Here is a 19,990-nt window from a genome sequence, read left to right on the forward strand (position 1 = left end):
AGCCCTGGGCTTGTAGACTTCGGAGTGGACTTTGTGACTCCTCTCTTCAAGGGCTTGGCTTGCAGTTCTCATGTGGAAAAAGACAGAGCAGAAGAGCAGCCAGGCTGGGTCAGCCAAAGGCCCATCTAGCCCACTGTCCTGTCTGCCGACAGGGGCCAATACCAGTGCCCCAGAGGGAGTGACCAAACCAGGAAATCACTCCCCTGTCACCCATTCCCAGCCTGTGACAAAGGGCAGGAACACCAGCCCTGCCCATCCTGGCTACTAAGTATCGATGGACCTGTCCCCCACGAATGTATCTAGTTCTTTTGTGACCCTGTAAAAGTCCTGGCCTTCACCACATCCTCTGCCCTATGGCCTCCCGCACAATCCCATTGATTTGCAAGGGTGGGGGCTGCACTTCTCCAGGTGTCTCTGGACTTTAAAGGGAAGGAGGCGCCCTGGTCCTGCATCTCACCAGAGGCTCTGTCTTTCTGGGGGTAGGGGGTGCCTGACCCCCGCTCGGCCACAGGCCCTGCCTCCCTCCATCACTTCCCCCAAATCCTGCCCCGCCTCTTCCTGCCATGTTCTGCCCCCTTCCCCCGAGCGCATCCCTTTCCCCCCCCAGCCACTCCCGCATGCCTCTGAACACCTGACCCGCGGCAGATGGGAGGCGCTAGGCAGGAGAGGGAAGAGCGGATGGGGGAGGCTCTGGCACCCACTCTTTTTTGGGGGGCGTCGGCACCTCAAACACCCGGCAGCAATGTCCTGACGTCAGTGACTCTGCTGGCCTGGCCTGGCACGGCTGTGCGGGTGCGAATTGTAACACTGGCCGACGTTGGACCGTGGAACTTGCTAGGTCAGCTAATGAGACTAGCAGAGCCGACAGCTGACAGCCGCCACCGGCCCCAGGCAAGGTGTGGGAGGAGCCTGGCTCCACATCCCCGGAAGGGGCGTGGCCTTGGGTAAAGGGGCGGGGCCAGGACAGGCAGCCGTCAGCCCCACCTGGACGCAGCGTGCCCTCAGACATGTGCAGAGCGGCACTCAAGCAGAGATTTAAAGGGCCCGGGGATCCAGCCGCCGCCTTTGAATTGCTGGGCCCTGGGGTCACTGCTCCCTTTACCCCACTCTCTCTCGACGGGCCTGAATAAGACATCCACCAGTTGTGACCGTACGTGAATGCATGTTCACCGCGTCATGTTTCACCCCGTATGGGCTGCATTTCCCCTCCCCTAGCATCTGACCCACTTAAGCGGATAAGAACCTACTTGTGCTACTGACTGAGGAAGTTCCTCCGTGCGTTCCAATGGTCGGGGCTGTGCTTTGTGCGTCAGGCGCCGGATCCCAGGCCTGCTAATAACGCCAGGTGAGGAGTCAGCTTTGCAGGTGAGCAAAAGGGAGCCTTTAGAGACCCCCCCCTTACAGCGCAGTGTTACCGTCTCACAGCTGGAGAGGATGACTCGGAATTCCAGCATCACTGGAAAGGGCCAGTGGAGAGCGGGGATCTTACTGAATCCCGCCGGGTAGTAACGGGTTGGGGGAACGCAGATTCCTAGGGTTGGCAGAGACCTCAGGAGGCATCGAGTCCAACCCCCTGCCCACAGCAGGACCAACCCCAACTCAATCATCCCGGGACTTAAACACCTCTAGGGATGGAGATTCCACCCCGTCCCTAGGGAACCCGTCCCAGCACTTCCCCACCCGCCTAGGGAAATAGTTTTTCCTAATATCCAACTAGACTGCCCCTGCTGCAACTTGAGCCCATTGCTCCTTGTTCTGCCATCTGCACCCACAGAGAACAGCCTCTCTCCAGCCTCTTTGGAACCCCCCTTCAGTTAGTGGAAGGCTGCTCTCAAATCCCCCCTCGCTTTTCCCTACAGAGATCCAATCCCCCAATTCCACTAGGGAGCGACTTCAAGGCATCCTAAATGTGCATCTCTCTGGCCGACTCGGGAAGAACATCTGTGATATTGCAGCTTGATTGTATTTTAATCTGTTCTCATCATTGCTCTGGGAGCTCCGCGTGGCTGGTGGATACTTAATACATCAAACGATCATTGTTCTCCATCCCGGAGAGAGACATGAATTGTGCTCTGACGGTTAACGCTAAGGCCTGGAAATCAGGACTCTTTGGTTCCCTCCAGCTCCACCACGAATTGCCCCCTCCATGGGCAGGTCAGTTCATCACCCCGTGCCTCAGTTTCCCTCATGGGGATACTCCTGATTACCTCACAGGGCTCCGATGGGAGTCATGGCGTTTGGGGCCCGCATCTAAACATCCTTGGCAGAGAGCGGCAAGGAGCAGAACCCAAAGCTTGGTGGGCATGAAAGCCACATTTCTAGCTTTGGGCCAGATTCATCTCTGGAACTGAACCCATCAGGAGTGAACACTAGTGGCGAGGGGGCTATGCCAGCAGCCTCCCTCCCTTGCTGCCCTTTCGTGCTTCTCCGCCGTTCCTGGACCCTTTCACCTGCCTCTGTTAGAAGTCTAAGAAGCTGCTGTCAGGGAGTCGAGTTAGCAGCTGCTGGGGTGAGAAACAGCCTGCAGCTCTGTACCACTGTGCCCCATTGTGGCCTTCACTAGTGCCGCCCTGTCGTGGGTGGAAAAGCCTGGCATTGCCCTGTAAGCCAGCCAACAATCCCCTTCGTGCAGCCGCAGCCCTTTCGGCTCAGTCCAGGAGCAGCTCCAGTGCCCCAGCAAAGGTCACAAACGCACATCTCGGCTGCTTGGTTCACCTCCGAGCCGCCCGCTGACAGCGCTTCCCTCGCCTGCCAGCTGCAAAAACCTGGCTGCTGATTTAGGAGCACTCCCGGGGCCCAAAATGTAAACCGCTTTTCACCAGGAATGCATAAGCAAGCCATAAAATAAGGGATGGACGTCTGGTCACATGGGACAGGCCTCCCATAAAATTGAAGCATTGATCTCCATGTGCGTGAACAGCCTCCGGGATGCCTGGGTGACTGAAGGCCCTGCCCCTTAATAAACGCCACAATCTCCTGTTGTCCCCCTACGGTGGCATGTGTGAAATCGAAGGATGAGTTTTATTTATATTATTTATATCAGTGGTCCCCAACCTTTTCGGGCTGCCGGGCGCCCGGGGGTGGGGCTGTGTACGCGCCGCGCGCCCAGGGGCGGGGCCGCTCATGCGCCGCGCACCCAGGCGCTGACACCGCGCATGCGCCGCACGCCTGGGGCAGGGCCAGCCCTGATCACTCAGCGGGTGCACGTAAATGCCCCGGCAGGCACCATGGCACCCGCGGGCACCACATTGGGGACCACTGATTTATATAATAAGCAGTGAAAGGACATTAGCCCAAAAGGAGACGCCAATGGCGTCTCGTACACACGGGCGTGGCAATGCTGGGTGGGACGCCGCTGGGTGCTAACGCTGCATCTCTCCCTCCCGCCCCCCGCTGGACAGACAGACAACTACTACACTGTGCAACATCATCTCAAGTCCCCACGCAAAACAGCGTGAACAGCTGCTCCCAGGTATTTCCTCACCGCACCAACACCGGGGAGCAACCAGGGTGTGAACAAAGGCAGGTTTCCGGCACCAGGCTCCTGGGCTCGCTGGACCGTCGGTCTGACCCAGAATTGGCTTGTCTCATTGTCTTACATCTGCAAAGCCACCCCCACTTCCTCACAACCCAGCCCCCTCACCAGGCTCCACCGCCCTAGCATCCACATCCAGTCAATTTCAGGCCAGTCGCGCTATTGCATTCCGTTCACAGACCGGAACACATGTCCCTCTCTCCCAAACACGAGGGCTGTGTCTAGACTGGCAAGTTTTTCCGCAAAATCATCTGCTTTTGCGGAAAAACTTGCCAGCTGTCTACACTGGCCGTTTGAATTTCCGCAAGAACACTGACGATCTCATGTAAGAAATCAGTGCTTCTTCCGGAAATACTGTGCTGCTCCCGTTCAGGCAAAAGCCCTCTTGCACAAATCATTTGCGCAAGAGGGACAGTGTAGACAGCACAGTACTGTTTTGTGCAAAAAAGCCCCGATGGCTAAAATGGCGATTGGAGCTTTTTTGCGCAAAACCGCGTCTAGATTGGCAAAAAAAAGTGCTTTTGCGGAAAAGCGCCCGTGCCAATCTAGATGCTCTTTTCCGAAAATGCTTTTAACGGAAAACTTTTCCGTTAAAAGCATTTCCGGAAAATCATGCCAGTGTAGACGTAGCCTAGGACTGTGCCAGAGAGACGGCTTGGCCCTGATGTGAAGGCAGGGGACCGGACTCGATGACCTCTCAAAGTCCCTTCCACGTTCCATGATTCTATGATTCATTTGGACTCTGACATGCTGACGATGGGATGGTCTGGGGCCGCTACTCATTTTTACTGCTAGCAGGGGAATCGTTTTAAAAGCACCCAAGGTATTTAGGAGCCAACATTCAATTTTAAACAGCAGCTCCGGTGCTTAGGAACCTAAGTGTCATGGAAAGCCAATAGGGTTGAGACGCTGAAACCATTTATAAAACGAACCATGCAGCTCTGCTCTGTGGCTGTGCTACCCCTAATACAGCGGTTACGGCTCCGAGGCACTATGGCAATAAATACATAAACACTACGTGAAAATGTTCCTCTGGGTTAGTTATGCCAGTTGGCGCCACATTATAGTGGGGGGAAAGCTGGCAAACAGTTTTCACAAGAATCCCGACTTTCCATCACCAATAACTCGCCAGAACGTACCTTTCGGCCCCAAATGGCCCTTTTTGCAAAGCGATTTTTTAAAAACGTACGAGCAAAGTCCAAGCAACCATTTTTGAGCTACCTGAAAACAAGCCAAAGATTACAATGGACCCATAGTAATTAGTCACTGCTGATGACCCTACCTCTGCTTTTCCTTTGCTTATTCAATGCACTCAGGACATGTCTACACTGCAAGAAAGATCAACGCTGCCATGGTCAATCTTTCAGGGCTCAATTTAGTGGGTCTAGACTAGACTCACTAAATTGAACTCCGAGGGTGCTCCCATGGGTATGGTTACTCCTGCTCCTCAGGAGGGGTGAGGGAAACCAATGGAAGCATTTGCTCGCTTCGAGTTCCCACTGCATGCACGGCACAGACCATACGTCGACTCTAGCTACGTAATAGCATATCTTAAGTCACCCTCCCACTGTAGTGTAGACTAGGCCTCAGAAAAGTATCACCCCCTAATTTACAGATGAGCCTGTATTTGCAATTTACTGAGTTCCGCTTTGGTACAGCAGACTCTTTTACTTTCCTACACAACATGGTGTGTGTCTGCAAGCCTCTGTAAGGGTCTTTACCCACAGTTGCATTCAGTTACAAAGTGTAAGTGAAGGGTAATTAAAGAGGCATGATTGTATCTCTTCAAGCTTAAGTCTTTCTGTTTTTTTCCAAACTCCTGGCAGCAGGGACCTATAGCTCATGGAAAAATAGAAAACGACTCAGGAATTTTGGCAAATTCAGAAGTGTTTTTTTTTCCCATCCTGTCATGTTTGGCAGTGAGTTGATTTTTGTTTGTTTATTTACTGGAATTCTGGATGGCTAGCTGTAACTGGAAATTTTCTAATTTGCAAAACAACCACCAAAAACCCACCATCTTGTTTGTCAGGCCAATCAAAATGTGCAGAAATAAAAACAAAACCCGGAAAAACGTTTCGCAGGACAAGGCAGAAGCTGAATGTTTTCTAAAAGTCATATTGATATTTATAGTAACAAACTCTATGGCCACTCTTGGAACCAAGGAACTCAGGTTATTTGGCTTCATCAACAAGAAGGTTAAGAGGGAACTTGCAGTTGACGTCAGTAAAATTCAAATAGGAAATTACATCCTTTTTCACAATGGAAGTAACTAACAACTGGAACAACTTACAAAAGGATGTGGTAAATTCTCTGTCACGTGATGTAAAATTGGATGGCTCTTTCTTGAAGATATACTCAGCTCAGCAGCAAGTAATTGGACTTGATGTAAGAATTATTAGGTGAAATTCTCTGGCCCGCAGTTCAGAAAAGATGCTCACATTAGTCCCCTATGGTCCTACCGCTCTTTAAATCCATGAACTAACAATCGCTCTACATTTTGTCAAAGCCGAGGCATGCTAACGAAAAGGCCATTAGGGCCAGTCAAAAGTTTTCCCCCGATTTTGGCAGCAAATCTCACTTTTGATTAAATGTCAATGTTTATGGAGCCCATCAGCTTGCCTTGAAACATTTTTATTTCTCACTGCAAGCCAGTTGGTGGTGGCTGCTGTTGTGTCGGCTGTTTCAGCTGAAAAATTTTGGTTTTGGGTGGGAGAAAGGGAAGGTATTTCCTTTGGAAGAAAACTCAACCTTTCCCGTGAAATACAACACGTCCCTTTCCACCCACTCCGTTAGCAAATCATTGTTAAAATACACGGAGGCCGAGCAAAGTATGGAAACTATACAGAGTTACTACTATGCGTTTGACATCTCATCAGCAATTCTACTGCAGCAAAATTAAGGACTCTCGCCTATAAATAGAGGGTGGAATGGCCCGGCCTCTCAGATGATGGGAGCACCAATAGCGGCGCTGTGGTTAAAACGCCTGCCCACTTATGGAAGGCTCAACACTTGAACAAGCAGTGAGGCATATTTCGAATGCTTTGGACCTGATTCGGGCTGCGCCGTTCCCAAGGTCTGATCCAGAGTGCTTCCCCCGCAGTCAGCACTGCCACCCTGCCCGGCCCCCGGGGGAAAGGAGCTCAGGACCGGCTCCTTTTTGTAGCACTGCCCAGAAAACGACAGGCCTTCCCAAAATAGCTGATGTCCCTTCAGCCAAGGTCCGCTGCCCCTCCCACTCCGCTCCATGAGCCCGGCCAGCCACGGCCCAGCCGTGTCGGCCCGTGTGATGCGGAGACATGTCAGCCGCGTGGCAATGGGTTGGCCCGTATCCCACGGCTTGTCCCACACAGCCGGTGGCTTCGCCAGGCTGCTGGCGCGAACCGGAGAACTGCAAACCGGGCCGGGGGAGGAGGCTGGCAGGCCCAGCAGCACTGGCCTGGCCTCCTTGGCGGGCGGAGCGCAGGGTTTTCCTCCCGCCCGGGAGGTTAGTGTGCGTCAGTGCGACAGCAGTTAGCTTTGGAGAGCAGGGCCGGGGGGTCTGTTTTTCCTCAGGCGTGGAGTGCTGGAGTGAAAACGACAGGGGAAGGCTGGGGCACGGGGGCCGGCGAGCAAGGCTGCCCAATGACGGGCTCCTACCAGATCCCTTGGCAGGCGAGCGAAGGAGGCCCGGGCACCAGCCTGGTGATTAGGAAAGGAGGGGGAGGAGGAAAGCCCGAGTGTGTGTGCATGTGTGGGGGGGGAGGGGGACTTGATAATGATCACAGTGGGAATGGCTCTTGCAAAGACCAGTTTAAACAATACAACTGGAACAGGGAGTAATTAAGTAGGTGCCTCTTAAGAGCAAGATTAAATGTAAGGCCTGATAAGAGTGCAGGAAGGTCCCCCCCTACCCCCCTCTTAATGACCAGATAGGGTATCTTACAGCCGCAGACTCAGGGGCTGATCCTACATAGCGCCAAGCACCATCTGCTCCAAAGCCACCCAGTGCGGGACCCGGGATCAGGATGAGGCCCTTCCATGGTCCCCTTACCGCTGCTTTATTCTCGGGGTTCCTCAGAGGACCATGGCGCGGCAAAGCCACAATTAACAACAGGCGTTTCGCCCTGTAGGGAAATTGCTGGGTGGTAGTTCTGCAGGGGGTCTAGCAGCGCTTTAATAACACTGCCTTCCATGAGACAGCGTGTGTGTGTGTGTGTGTGTGTCTGTGGGTACGTCTACACTGCGCGGCTATTTCGGGACACTCGAGGTACCCCCAAATCGCTACCCCGCATCTTAACAAGCCGCCCGTCATTTCGAAATGTTTTTCAAAGCAACGGGTGCACGATTTTGCCAGACTTGTAAGCCTCGTTCCACGAGGGGTAAGCGAGGTCTCGAAACAGCGCGTGATTTCAAAATTTGGCGCCGTGTAGACGAAATAGAATCGAAATAAGATACGCCATTGGTGTAGCGCAAATTGTGTCTTGTTTCGAGTTTAGGGTGCTGCGTGGCCGCACTCTGTGTGGCGGGGTGTTTTCACGATGCTTGTGAAGTTTTCTGTTCCGGGGAGGCTGTTGCAGTTTGCTACGTAGCTTTCTACACGGCCGTACTGATTTTATCACTACTCCCCCGATGGTTGGTGTTTTTCTTAAAGCCCCAATCTCCTAGACTCACAGGACCTCTCAGCTTTCATTTTTTAAAGAGAATTACTGGGTTTTTTTTAAAAAAATCTCATGCTTTTTAAGTCAACTTCATGAGTTTTGCTGGCCTCTCTCGCCAGGTTTTTAAAAAATATGACAAAGATGCAGCAAAGCTCGGTGCATTTCAAGGGCCGGATTCTCATGTTCTCAGTAGTGGCCTGACCGTAGTGCACTATTCTGGTGCATCAATTACATACGCATTCTGGGGTGTGCAGGTCACATGAACGCTGTTAAAATGTCAATCCGAGGCGCTCTAAATCCTTTTATTTTATTATACTAAGAGCTGAAAATGATTTCTGACAAGGCCGCTGCGCTAACAAATGTTTTCGTTGTTTCAAATGTTTGGAAAACTTTTAAAACCACCTCCAAGTCCCCTGTTATTTAGAAAATCCCATACAGATGGGATGCATTGAACCACAAGCAATTATTTTCCTCCGCTCTCCTGGGTTAATGAGATCATCAGAAGTTGCATTTGGAATTATTTCCTTGAGGTTCTCGGCTGCCCGTTTCTCCTCCTATAACCGCAGGCTACGTCGTATTCAGATTAAAACCTTACAACCGCTGCAGGAACTGGGGACAACGGCACAGTTTGCTACAACGGACGGAGCAGAAGGCAGACAACTGTTTCTTGCCAGACCGAAGGCCGTTGCCAGCTGGTAGAGAAGGCGTCAGGTCTTTTTTTGTGAATGGGTTTGGGTGAATGTGACTCATAAAATACTAGGACTGGAAGGGACCTTGAGAGGTCATCGAGTCTAGTCCCCTGCCCATGTGCAGGATTAAGCATCATCAGATCATCCCTGACAGATGTCTATCTAACCTGCTCTTAAATATCTCCAGAGATGGAGATTCCACAACCTCCCTAGGCAACTTATTCCAGTGTTTAATCACCCTGACAGGCAGGAAGTTTTTCCTCAAGTCCAACCTAAACCTCCCTTGCTGCAATTTAAGCCCCTTGCTTCTTGTCCTGGGGTGGTTCTGAAAGTCAAGGACTCGGCGTACTGCCTGCAGTCCAACAGCTCCTGGGCTCCCCCAACACCGTGCTAGCAACGCACCTCAATCGAGCCCTGCTACTGAGCCAGCGGGGGCTGCTTTCAGCACAGCAGCCGTGTCTGAGAGGAGCAAAACTTGCTTAAGCCCTGCCCTAAATCAGAATCGAAGTAGCTGAAAGCAGCTAGGAATTGGCAGCCTGATCCTGTCTCCATGTCAGCTCCCCTTTACTCGAAAGATGCCGAATCAGGCCGCCAACCAGCAGTGAGGACCGTGCCACGTACCCTGTCTTGCCCAGCCTCACTCGCTCTGCCATGGATCTATTTCGAAATAGAATCGGTTCCAATGCAGCTGGGAGCCCTGTTAGCAGCACACTCGGTTCACCAGCCTCTCTCTTGCCGAAAGTGGCTTCGGTCAGCATCCTTAGCAGCACCCGACCCCCTAATGTCTGTACTCCAGGGCTGCGTCTAGACTGGCCCCTAAAAATGGAAAAGGGATGCAAATCAGTTAAGTCAGGATAGGGAAATCCGCGGGGGATTTAAATATCCCCCGTGGATTTAAATAAACATGTCCGCCGCTTTTTTTCCGGCTTGGGGAAAAGCCGGAAAAAAAGCATCTAGACTGGCGCGATGCTCCGGAATAAAGCCCTTTTCCGGAGGATCTCTTATTCCTACCTGAGGTAGGAAGGGCTTTATTCCAGAGGATCGTGCCAGTCTAGACGCTTTTTTTCCGGCTTTTCCCCAAGCTGGAAAAAAAGCGGCGGACATGTTTATTTAAATCCACGGGGGATATTTAAATCCCCCACGGATTTCCCTATCCTGACTTACCTGATTTGCATCCCTTTTCCGTTTTTAGGGGCCAGTCTAGACGTAGCCCAGTAGAATACAGGGGGAGCCTCTCTAGTCCAGAACTCTGCTCCAGAAACGTCCGTGGTCCGGCATGATGCCAGGTAGCTGGTTGTCCACTTTTCATAGGGATGGCCAAGTTTCCCGCAGTCCCATAAAGTTTGTTTATAGCTTCAGGTCCTGGCTCTCAGGGGTCTGTGCTGTTAATTAGTGCTAATTTACTCCTAACTATCCTCTAACAGCCCAGACAGTAGTGGAAGCATTGACAATGCTGATAGACTATATTGACCTCTTGTGGTTTGGCAAATTTTCTGGTTCAGCACCGGTCAGATCCCTAGGGTGCTGGACTAGAGAGGTTTAACCTGTCCTCCCGTCTCAGCTGGTACCTGGGGGGAAGGGTTCCCTCCACACAAGCTGTGATGGTCCAGGGTCCAGGGTTGGGCTGAAATCTTACAAACACAATTCCCTCCGTAAAGGGAATTTCATTCTCGGAAGCTTCCCTTGATAAGAAACATTGCTAGGGCGGGGGGGAGGGGTGTTCGTAGCAGAAGGGGCCTGTCGTACACATGGGATGGCTTGCTGCTGCTTTTCGATGAGGCATGAACTGGGGCTACACATGAGTATGAACGTGGCTGTGCGGGAGCAGAAGTGAAACTATTTTCTTTGTGGGTCCTCTTTGCCCCCCCAGCCCCGAGCAGACCTGCCTGCTCCCAGCTCCATGCAGTGACCCACGGACTCCAGTGCAGGATCAGGGCTTTGCACCAGACCCCCAATTTCCCATTGTTGCTCCCCCCGTGGAAGAGCTGCTCTAGCCTGCACCATGGTGGGGTAGTCCAGTGCCCGTGGAACTGAACCTGGGACCTCTGGAGCTTGGTGCAGGAGTCTCTGCAGTCGGGGCTAAGCCCCAGCTAGCTGGGGAGCAGACTCACGGTGAGCGCTCTCTCTGGAAGTGGTGCAGGTGCCCCTAGGCGGGACAGTGCACCCGGCCGGTGTGTGGGTCCCACATAGCGTGGGGGGCTGGCTCTGTCGGTCGCTCGTGACTGTGCGATCACGGTAATGCTCCGTGCCTCAGTTTCCCCTCCCTCACTTTGCCCGTGTAACCGGGAAGCTGTGCAGAGCTGGGGCTGAGGCTGTGGACACAACACCCAGCGTAACAGGCTCAGAGCCAGGGCCGGCCTGAGGGAAAAGGGCACCCTGGGCGAATGTGCAGATTGGCGCTCATGGCCCCTCCGGTTGTGGGGCCCCTCGTGGGGCCTGGCCTCCATGGGCACCCCCTGCTCCCCTCACCCAACTCCTGCACCTCCCTCCTGTGCCCCCATCCTGCCCCCTTCCCTCCTACCCCCTGCACCTCCCTCCTGTGCCCCCACCCGGCCCCCCTTCCCCCCTACCCCCTGCACCTCCCTCCTGTGCCCCCACCCTGCCCCCCTTCCCTCTTACCCCCTGCACCTCCCTCCTGTGCCCCCACCCTGCCCCCTTCCCTCTTACCCCCTGCACCTCCCTCCTGTGCCCCCACCCTGCCCCCTTCCCTCTTACCCCCTGCACCTCCCTCCTGTGCCCCCATCCTGCCCCCTTCCCTCCTACCCCCTGCACCTCCCTCCTGTGCCCCCACCCTGCCCCCCTTCCCTCTTACCCCCTGCACCTCCCTCCTGTACCCCCACCCTGCCCCCCTTCCCTCTTACCCCCTGCACCTCCCTCCTGTGCCCCCACCCGGCCCCCTTCCCTCCTACCCCCTGCACCTCCCTCCTGTGCCCCCACCCGGCCCCCTTCCCTCCTACCCCCTGCACCTCCCTCCTGTGCCCCCACCCTGCCCCCCTTCCCTCCTACCCCCTGCACCTCCCTCCTGTGCCCCCACCCGGCCCCCCCCTTCCCTCCTACCCCCTGCACCTCCCTCCTGTGCCCCCACCCGGCCCCCCCCTTCCCTCCTACCCCTGCACCTCCCTCCTGTGCCCCCACCCTGCCCCCCGTCCCTCCTACCCCCTGCACCTCCCTCCTGTGCCCCCACCCGGCCCCGTGCCCCTTCCCTCCTACCCCCTGCACCTCCCTCCTGTGCCCCCACCCGGCCCCCCCCTGCCCCGTGCCCCTTCCCTCCTACCCCCTGCACCTCCCTCCTGTGCCCCCACCCCCTGCCCCCCTCCTGTCCCCCCCCCACCCCCTCCCTCCCCCTGTGCCCCCACCCCCTGCACCTCCCTCCCTCCCTCCCTCCCGTGCCCCCACCCTGCCCCGTGCCCCCCCCCTTCCCTCCTACCCCCTGCACCTCCCTCCTGTGCCCCCACCCTGCCCCGTGCCCCTTCCCTCCTACCCCCTGCACCTCCCTCCTGTGCCCCCACCCTGCCCCGTGCCCCTTCCCTCCTACCCCCTGCACCTCCCTCCTGTGCCCCCACCCTGCCCCGTGCCCCTTCCCTCCTACCCCCTGCACCCCCTCCCTCCCTCCTGTGCCCCCACCCTGCCCCGTGCCCCCCCCCCTGCCCCCTGCACCTCCCTCCTGTGCCCCCACCCTGCCCCGTGCCCCTTCCCTCCTACCCCCTGCACCTCCCTCCTGTGCCCCCACCCTGCCCCGTGCCCCTTCCCTCCTACCCCCTGCACCTCCCTCCTGTGCCCCCACCCTGCCCCGTGCCCCTTCCCTCCTACCCCCTGCACCTCCCTCCTGTGCCCCCACCCTGCCCCGTGCCCCTTCCCTCCTACCCCCTGCACCTCCCTCCTGTGCCCCCACCCTGCCCCGCACCCCCTTCACCTCTCTCCTGTGCCCCTAGCCTGTGCATTGTGCCCCAGTGCCTTGGCTGTGGCTGCTGGGCACCGCTTGTTACTCTCTGAGTAGCGCCTAGTGCAGGCCGGATCCCGACAGAGGCCGGGGTTTTAAGCACTGCCCGGCCCGGCTCTGCTCTGCATGACCTAGAGCTTCCCACACCGGCAGCAACCAGGGCTCAATTGGCCCCACACTCCCGCCCCTCTGAGCTCGCAGGGTTGCCACAAGCCGCCTGGGGACAGGCCTCCGGGTTGTTATGGTGCCGCTGACTTGCACCAGCACCTGGGCAAACCTCTGCGTGATGGAAACCTTTCGCGGGAAGCAGGGCCCGTTTCCGAGAGATCGACCTGCTTCCGTGGATTTTCCAGGGCTACATTCAGTGGCTCACGTCTCGGTGCTTGTCCGGCTCCCACGGCGCGAAGGCAGCATGCCCCCTGCACGGGAGAGGAGGGGAAATAGCCCAGACAAGCCCGTGAAAGGAAATCGTGGGGCTCTTTGGCCAGAAAGCCTCAAATTGCTCCTCCTTAGCCCCCCATTTGGAGAAAGCAGGGTGCTGCCTTCCTCCAACAGCCAAGCGCCCTGGGTGCACGATCGAGCCGAGCTACGCAACAGCCATCAGCGATCGAAAGACGCAAGCTGGCCCCATGCCGCTCGTTAGGACACAGAAATCTGTGAGCGCGACGTGTTCCTGCATCCGTCGGATTCCTGTACCCACCCGCCCAGAGTGCATCAGAGGCTTTGCTGGGAAATCCAAGAGAAGTCACCCACCGGGGTCTTCTCATCTCTCCTGACCAGGAGCAGCCCTGTTATAAGGGGGAACTCTTCTTAAAAATACCAGGGAAGGGAATAAATCTTGGTGGCACAAAAGGTACTGAAAGCCGAGCTGTGAAAGAAATAGAACAACAGGCTGAACCTCTCTAGTCTGGAACCTCGGGATCTGACCGGTTCCGAACGAGAGATTTTCTGGACAACGGGAGGTTCATACTGTCTAGCGGCATTACCAGCCCTTCCGCTGCTTCCTGGACTCTTGGAGGAAATTTACGGGCAAATTTGAGCTAAACGACAGCACAGAACAGTGAGAGCCAGGACTGGGGGCTGTAAACAAACTTGAGGGGACCGTGGGAAACTTGGCCACACCCATGAAAAGTGGACATCCAGCCAACTAACAACATGCCGGACGTCGGATGTTTCTGGATGAGAGAGTTCCGGATTAGAGAGGTTCGACTGGATTAGAGAGGTTCAACCTGTATTAGCTGGATACATGTTGCATGTGCCACAATGAAGCAGATTCCATGAAAGAGCCACGTGAAGCAGTTAAGGAACACAGGTTTGGGGTTTTCCCTCCCCCCTCCTTTGTGTTTCTAACAGCGGTCTCGGGATTTCTGGGAGAAAAATAAAATCGACAATCGAGGAGAATGACTCAGGCAGACTTGCTGTGGCAAGAGGGACTGGAGAAGGTCAAACCACAGCCTCCAGCAAGGGATCTCCACCCTTTCTTGGTTAGACCTCCATCCTCAATGTTAGGACTCTTACGTTTCGCCCTCCCGAATGCTGGGTTTGAAAGCTCTTTTATATAGGCCAAGGCATGGAGTATCTGAGCACCAAAGCAAATGTTAACAACTCGAGCCTCACAACACTCCTGTGAATGGTCCTAACACGGCTACCCCTCTGAGACTTTTAAACACTCCCGTGAGGTAGGGAAGGGTTAACATTCCCATGGCAGAGATAAGGAAACTGAGAAACAAGAATGCCAGATCCAAATACACTGCAATCAATGGGAATCTTTGCATAGACTTCAACAAGATCTGGATCTGGTGCTAAGTGACATGGCTAAGGTCACACAAGTAGTCTGTATCAAAGCCAGGGATGCAATCCAGATCTCTTCAGAACCCCAGCCCCGGATCCTAAACATAAGACTATCCTTCTTTCTGTAGACATGTACTGACAAATTTCCCAGCATAATTGTACCTGAAATGATCTTGTGTGACCAGAAAGAAAGCTTGGGAGATAACTCATGCAAGCAGCAAGGAAGGAGAGACTCATCACCGGTGTTCCCTGTAAGCCGTGCGCTTGTGCTGCTGCTTGGGAAAGCTTCGAATGCGCCCAGCTGATTAGCAAAGTGCCTACAGCTAGGTTTTGTTTCTACCGATGGTGCACATTTGCACACGCCATGGTGCACATGCAGATTTATTCCACACATGGATAAAAAAGATTAGTGGAAACATTGCTCTTCACCTGCCATTTGCATACGCAATCACCCACCCTGTGTAAGCAGAGGCAGTAACTGCTCATATACACGAGAGATCTGATGTCTCTCAATAAAACACTCCCCATTTGGAGAATCAAGCCTCTCTTCAAATAACCGCGAGTCACTAGTTGTTGGTTAAGACCTGTTGATTGGGTTACTTTTTCCATTGTCAAAAAGAGCGAAGCTTCTGCAGAAAAGGTGCAGGCGTGATCCTGCACCCACCAGAATAGACACTGCATTTTAAAATGCAACCTCGAATAATTTAATCTCTGTGGCCCATGATGCTTAGCTGCTCACAGACCTAGCTCTGTATCTCCATCTAATGGGCACCGTGGATAAATCCCTCCCATCTCAGAGTCTATCTGCTCCCAACTGGCTGGAGCAGGGTTTTCTGCTACTGTGAGTTTAAGGGTAGTAAATCTCACCTCTGCCACCGACTCACTGTATAACCTTGAGCAAATCACTTTACTTCTGTTTCTGTGCTTCACATTCCCCAGCTGTACAAAGGTGGATTTTACTTCCTTGCGGGTGGGGATGAACAAGAATGAAACAGGCAGTGCATTGAGGCTAGGAAGGGATATATTTTTCTAAGCAGTCTTATTACTGACCCTTCTCATTCATGGACCCTGCTTCTCTATTGCAATCCCCTCCAGCCTGGACACTGGAATGCAATTCATATCTGAGCCTTCCTCCTGACTACAACTAGATCATCAGGCTCATGCAAACAGCAGGCTAGACCCACCACCGGTGTTCCCTATAAGCTGGGCACATGTACGACTGTTCAGGAGAAATTCAAATTCCGCCCAGCTGATCAACAGAATGTCCACAGACAGATGTTTTGTTTCTACTGGTGGAGCACATTCACACCTACCTTGGCGCACATAACAATTTATTCCGCACATGGATGGAACTGATTAGAGGGAACATTGTTCCTCACCTGACATCTGCAGGAGCAATTGCACAGCCTGTGTATGCAGGAGCAGTAACACAATGCACATAAGAACATAAGAACGGCCACACTGGGTCAGACCAAAGGTCCATTTAGCCCAGGATCCTGTCTTCTGACAGTGGCCAATGCCAGATGCCCCAGAGGGAGTGAACAGAACAGGGAATCATCCCGTGAGCCCTCTCCTGTGACCCATTCCCAGCTTCTGGCAAACAGAAATAGAGGCCAGGGACACCATTTCTACCCATTCTGGCTAACAGGTATTGATGGACTAACCTCCATGGATCGATCTAGTTCTTTTTTGAACCCTGTTAAAGTCCTGGTCTTCACATCACCCTCTGGCAAGGAGTTCCACAGGTTGACTGTGCGCTGCATGAAGAAAAACTGCCTTTTGTTTGTGTTAATCTTACTACAGTACCTATTAATTTCATGTGGCGACCCCTAGTTATTTATGTATTAATAACAATTAATTAATATTATTCCTTTATTTGATCATTGGGCTATACACACCTGGGGTCCCCCTTAACCCACAAGATAGCCCTCCTACAGCGCTTGCTGCTCGGCCGCCGGCTCAGAGAGGTGGAGGGCCAGTAGATGCCGAGTGGCGAGCCAGCTGATTCTCAGCCAGGCCATGCCAAGGTGCTGGGGGCATGAGAGGCCCACGGAGCCAGTCGGAATGGATGGGTCTGGTCTGGTCTCTCCCTGCATGTGCCCGGGAAGAAAAAACTTCCATTTGTTTTAAACCTGTACCTATTAATTTCATTTGGTGACCCCTAGTTCTTATGTTATGGGACCTTTTCCTTATTTACTTTTTCCACACCTGTCACGATTTTATAGACCTCTACCATATCCCCCCTTAGTCTCCTCTTTTCTAAGTTGAAAAGTCCCAGTCTTTTTAATCTCACTTCATATGGGACTTGTTCCAAGCCCTTAATCATTTTTGTTACCCTTTTCTGAACCTTTTCCAAGGCCAAGCTAACTTTCTTGAGATGAGGCAACCACATCTGCACGCAGTATTCAAGATGTGGACGTCCCATGGATTTATATAGAGGCAATAAGATATTCTCGGTCTTATTCTCTAGCCCTTTTTAAATGATTCCTAACTTTCTGTTTGCTTTTTTGCCTGCCGCTGCACATTGAGTGGATGTGTTCAGAGACCTATCCACAATGACTCCAAGATCGCTCTCTCGAGTGGTTATAGCTAAATTAGTCACCATCATTTTGTATGTGTAGTGGGGATTATTTTTTCCCCAGTGCATTACTTTACATTGATCCACATTAAATTTCATTTGCCAATTTGTTGCCCAATCACTTAGTTTGGGGGGATCTTTTTGAAGTGCTTCACAGTCTGCTTCAGCCTTAACTATCTTGAGCAGTTTGGTAGCGTCTGCAAAGTTTGCCAGCTCACTGTTTGCCCCTTTCTGCCGATCATTTACCAATAGGGTGAATCGGATGGGTCTCAGGATGGATTCTTAGGGGACCCCGCTAGTTACCTGTCTCCATTCTGAAAATTCACCATTTATTCCTGACCTTTGATTCCCGCACAATGTTTAAAGCAAGGTTAATTGGATTCGACCCCAGACCCTGAGAACATCTCAGTACATCTAAAGGCAGCACCAGTGGGTATGAGCCACTGGGAGGATGCCCACACCGGTCTGTGAATTGCAGACAATGGCCTGGGGGAAATGGACAAGGACGCAGAGACAAGCATTGCCAGAGAGGCAGGAGGAGGGAAATCACAATCGAATCCATCGGCACATATAAATCTCTCAGGCCTTGATCCTGCAAAGCACATCGTTAACTTCAAGCACCGGAGTCATCTCACTGAAGCCAATGCCTGTGGGATTACACAGGTGCTTAAATGCTTTGGAGGATCAAGGCCTTAAAGCTTTTTCAATCCCCTGAACATCTGGAGCACAATCATCCGACTCATTCCTTGGCTCCATCCGCAGGCATTCGGGTGACCGCCAGAGGAAGGAAACCTACCGCCGAGTCGGTCCTAAAGAGCCGCTTCAATAAACCCACCTTCTTCAGATTTCCCATGGGACAGTTTGAACAGGCAGTGATGGGCATGGCTGAAAGAGCTGTGCCAAGAACCAATTCTGTCCTGCTTCCCGATGGGTCAGGAGCAAAGTTCCCTCTCATCATTTTCATCCATCTGCAGATTTTTTTTCCACACCTGTGCAGAATAATTTTTCGTGCGCCCAGGCATCTGTGAATGTGCACCACAGCCAAAACACAAAACCTAGCTGTGAGCGCTCTGCTGATCAACAGGGCAGCACTGGAAACTCTCCTGAGCGGCCGCACAAGTGCGCAGCTGACAGGGAATGCCGGACAGGACCATTCTGAAATGCCTGGTCCCCATGACCCCAGGCAGCGCAAACACCCGCGTCAGCTTCCCGCTCCTCGTTTCAGGCCAGCAATTAAAATACTCAGCTCACCTGTGCGTCAGCAGCTCTCCCCTTCCTCCCAGGTATCGGCCTGGCCATCACATTGCTCCAAGAGACTGGAGTAAAAGTTGGCTTGGAACATTCCCGCCGCTGGCAAGTGTCAAGAGCTGCATGTCGTCTGACAGCCGGACCCTCTGCAGCCAGACAGTCCCCTGAGGAGGTGCGGCACAGAGTAAGCGCCCTGGAGAGAGAGGAAAGGAGGAACGGGCTGGAAGCAGAACCGCGAGATGCGCCGCGGCTGCACTAGCGCACCGGAGGTAGCGCTCAGCGGTTGCTCCATGCGTTCTTTTGCCAGCTAGAAAACTGCAGTCACTTCAAAAGGGCAGAACCAAAATCCACTGATGTCAATAGGCTTCTGATCAGACCCTTCAAGTCGGATCTGTATAGGGAGTTAATGTCCCAATGAAAGCACAGGGAGCTAGCTCCATACAGGCCTTTATAAATCTACAGCGGAGCCAACAGCCTCCCTGGGCCCTTGGGCAAGGCGGGGGGCGAGGCCGGCTCTGTGCTCCTAGAAGGGGTGTGGCCTCAGGCAAAAGGGGCGGGGCCTCAGATAGAAGGGGCAGAGCCAGCCAGCCCTCCAGGATGCTCCAGCAGCAATTTAAAGGGCCCAGGGCTCTAGCCAGGTTGGGACCCCCAGGCCCCTTTGAATCACCAGGCCCTGGGACAACACCCCCCTCCCCATGGGCAGGCCTGTAATTCTATCCCTAGTCCCTGTGCTAGCCAAGGGTAGCTAGCTGGCAGCTACTGGATATAGTGGCGGGGGTGGTTTTGGGGATGTAGTCACATGTCCTCTGGGCACTATGCAGACAACATAGGAACTGCTGGTCTGGATCGCTCCTCTAGTTTAGGATCCTGAGACCCGTTCAGAAGCTTCGGGGGATGCTTCTTTTTAGCCCTAGGGAGCTAGACGGCCCGGCAGTGTGGCGATTCCAGCGGAGGTCCTTCTGGTGTGTTTTCAACAGCTGCCAACTGAAGAGACTCGGTGTCGCCCCAGCTCCTAAGGGACAGGGTGGCCCCCTCTAGGAGCACTCTGTGGAACTCACCCCCTCAGCGCGAGTAGGAACAGCTTTCTCAGAGAGCCTTGAATTCTCTCTCTAGGCACCTCACCGTCTATTTTCAGGCCAGTAACATAGGGGCCAGCATTGGCATCATAGAATCATAGAACTCTAGAACTGGAAGGGGCCTCGAGGGGTCATCGAGTCCAGTCCCCTTCCCTCCCGGCAGGACCAAGCACCGTCTAGATCATCCCTGACAGGTGTCTGTCTAACCTGCTCTTAAATATCTCCAGTGATGTAGATTCCACAACCTCCCTAGGCAATTTATTCCAGTGTTTAACCACCCTGACAGTTAAGAAGTTTTTCCTCGTGTCCAACCTAAATCTTCCTTGCTGCAATTTAAACCCATTGCTTCTTATCCTATCCTCAGAGGCCAAAGAGAACAATTTTTCTCCCTCTTCCTTGTGACACCCTGTTAGATACTCGAAAACTGCTCTCATGTCCCCTCTTGGTCTTCTCTTTTCTAAACTAAACAAGCCCAGGTCTTTCAGTCTTCTCTCCT

The 19,990-nt window shown here is 53.5% G+C and overlaps 1 long non-coding RNA gene across 1 annotated transcript in view; it reads right to left on the reverse strand.

Annotated features, from left to right (window-relative positions):
* Nucleotides 1-18,609, reverse strand: part of LOC149523495 (uncharacterized) — a 35,173-nt gene extending 16,564 nt beyond the window's left edge. The window contains exon 1 of the long non-coding RNA XR_016346917.1: nt 18,422-18,609. This is a non-coding gene — a long non-coding RNA (uncharacterized LOC149523495). The remainder of the gene's footprint in view (nt 1-18,421) is intronic.
* Nucleotides 18,610-19,990: the final 1,381 nt, after the last annotated feature.

This window comes from Pelodiscus sinensis, chromosome 16 (genome assembly GCF_052426305.1).
Source record: "Pelodiscus sinensis isolate ZL-2025 chromosome 16, ASM5242630v1, whole genome shotgun sequence".
Classification (NCBI taxonomy): domain Eukaryota; kingdom Metazoa; phylum Chordata; order Testudines; family Trionychidae; genus Pelodiscus; species Pelodiscus sinensis.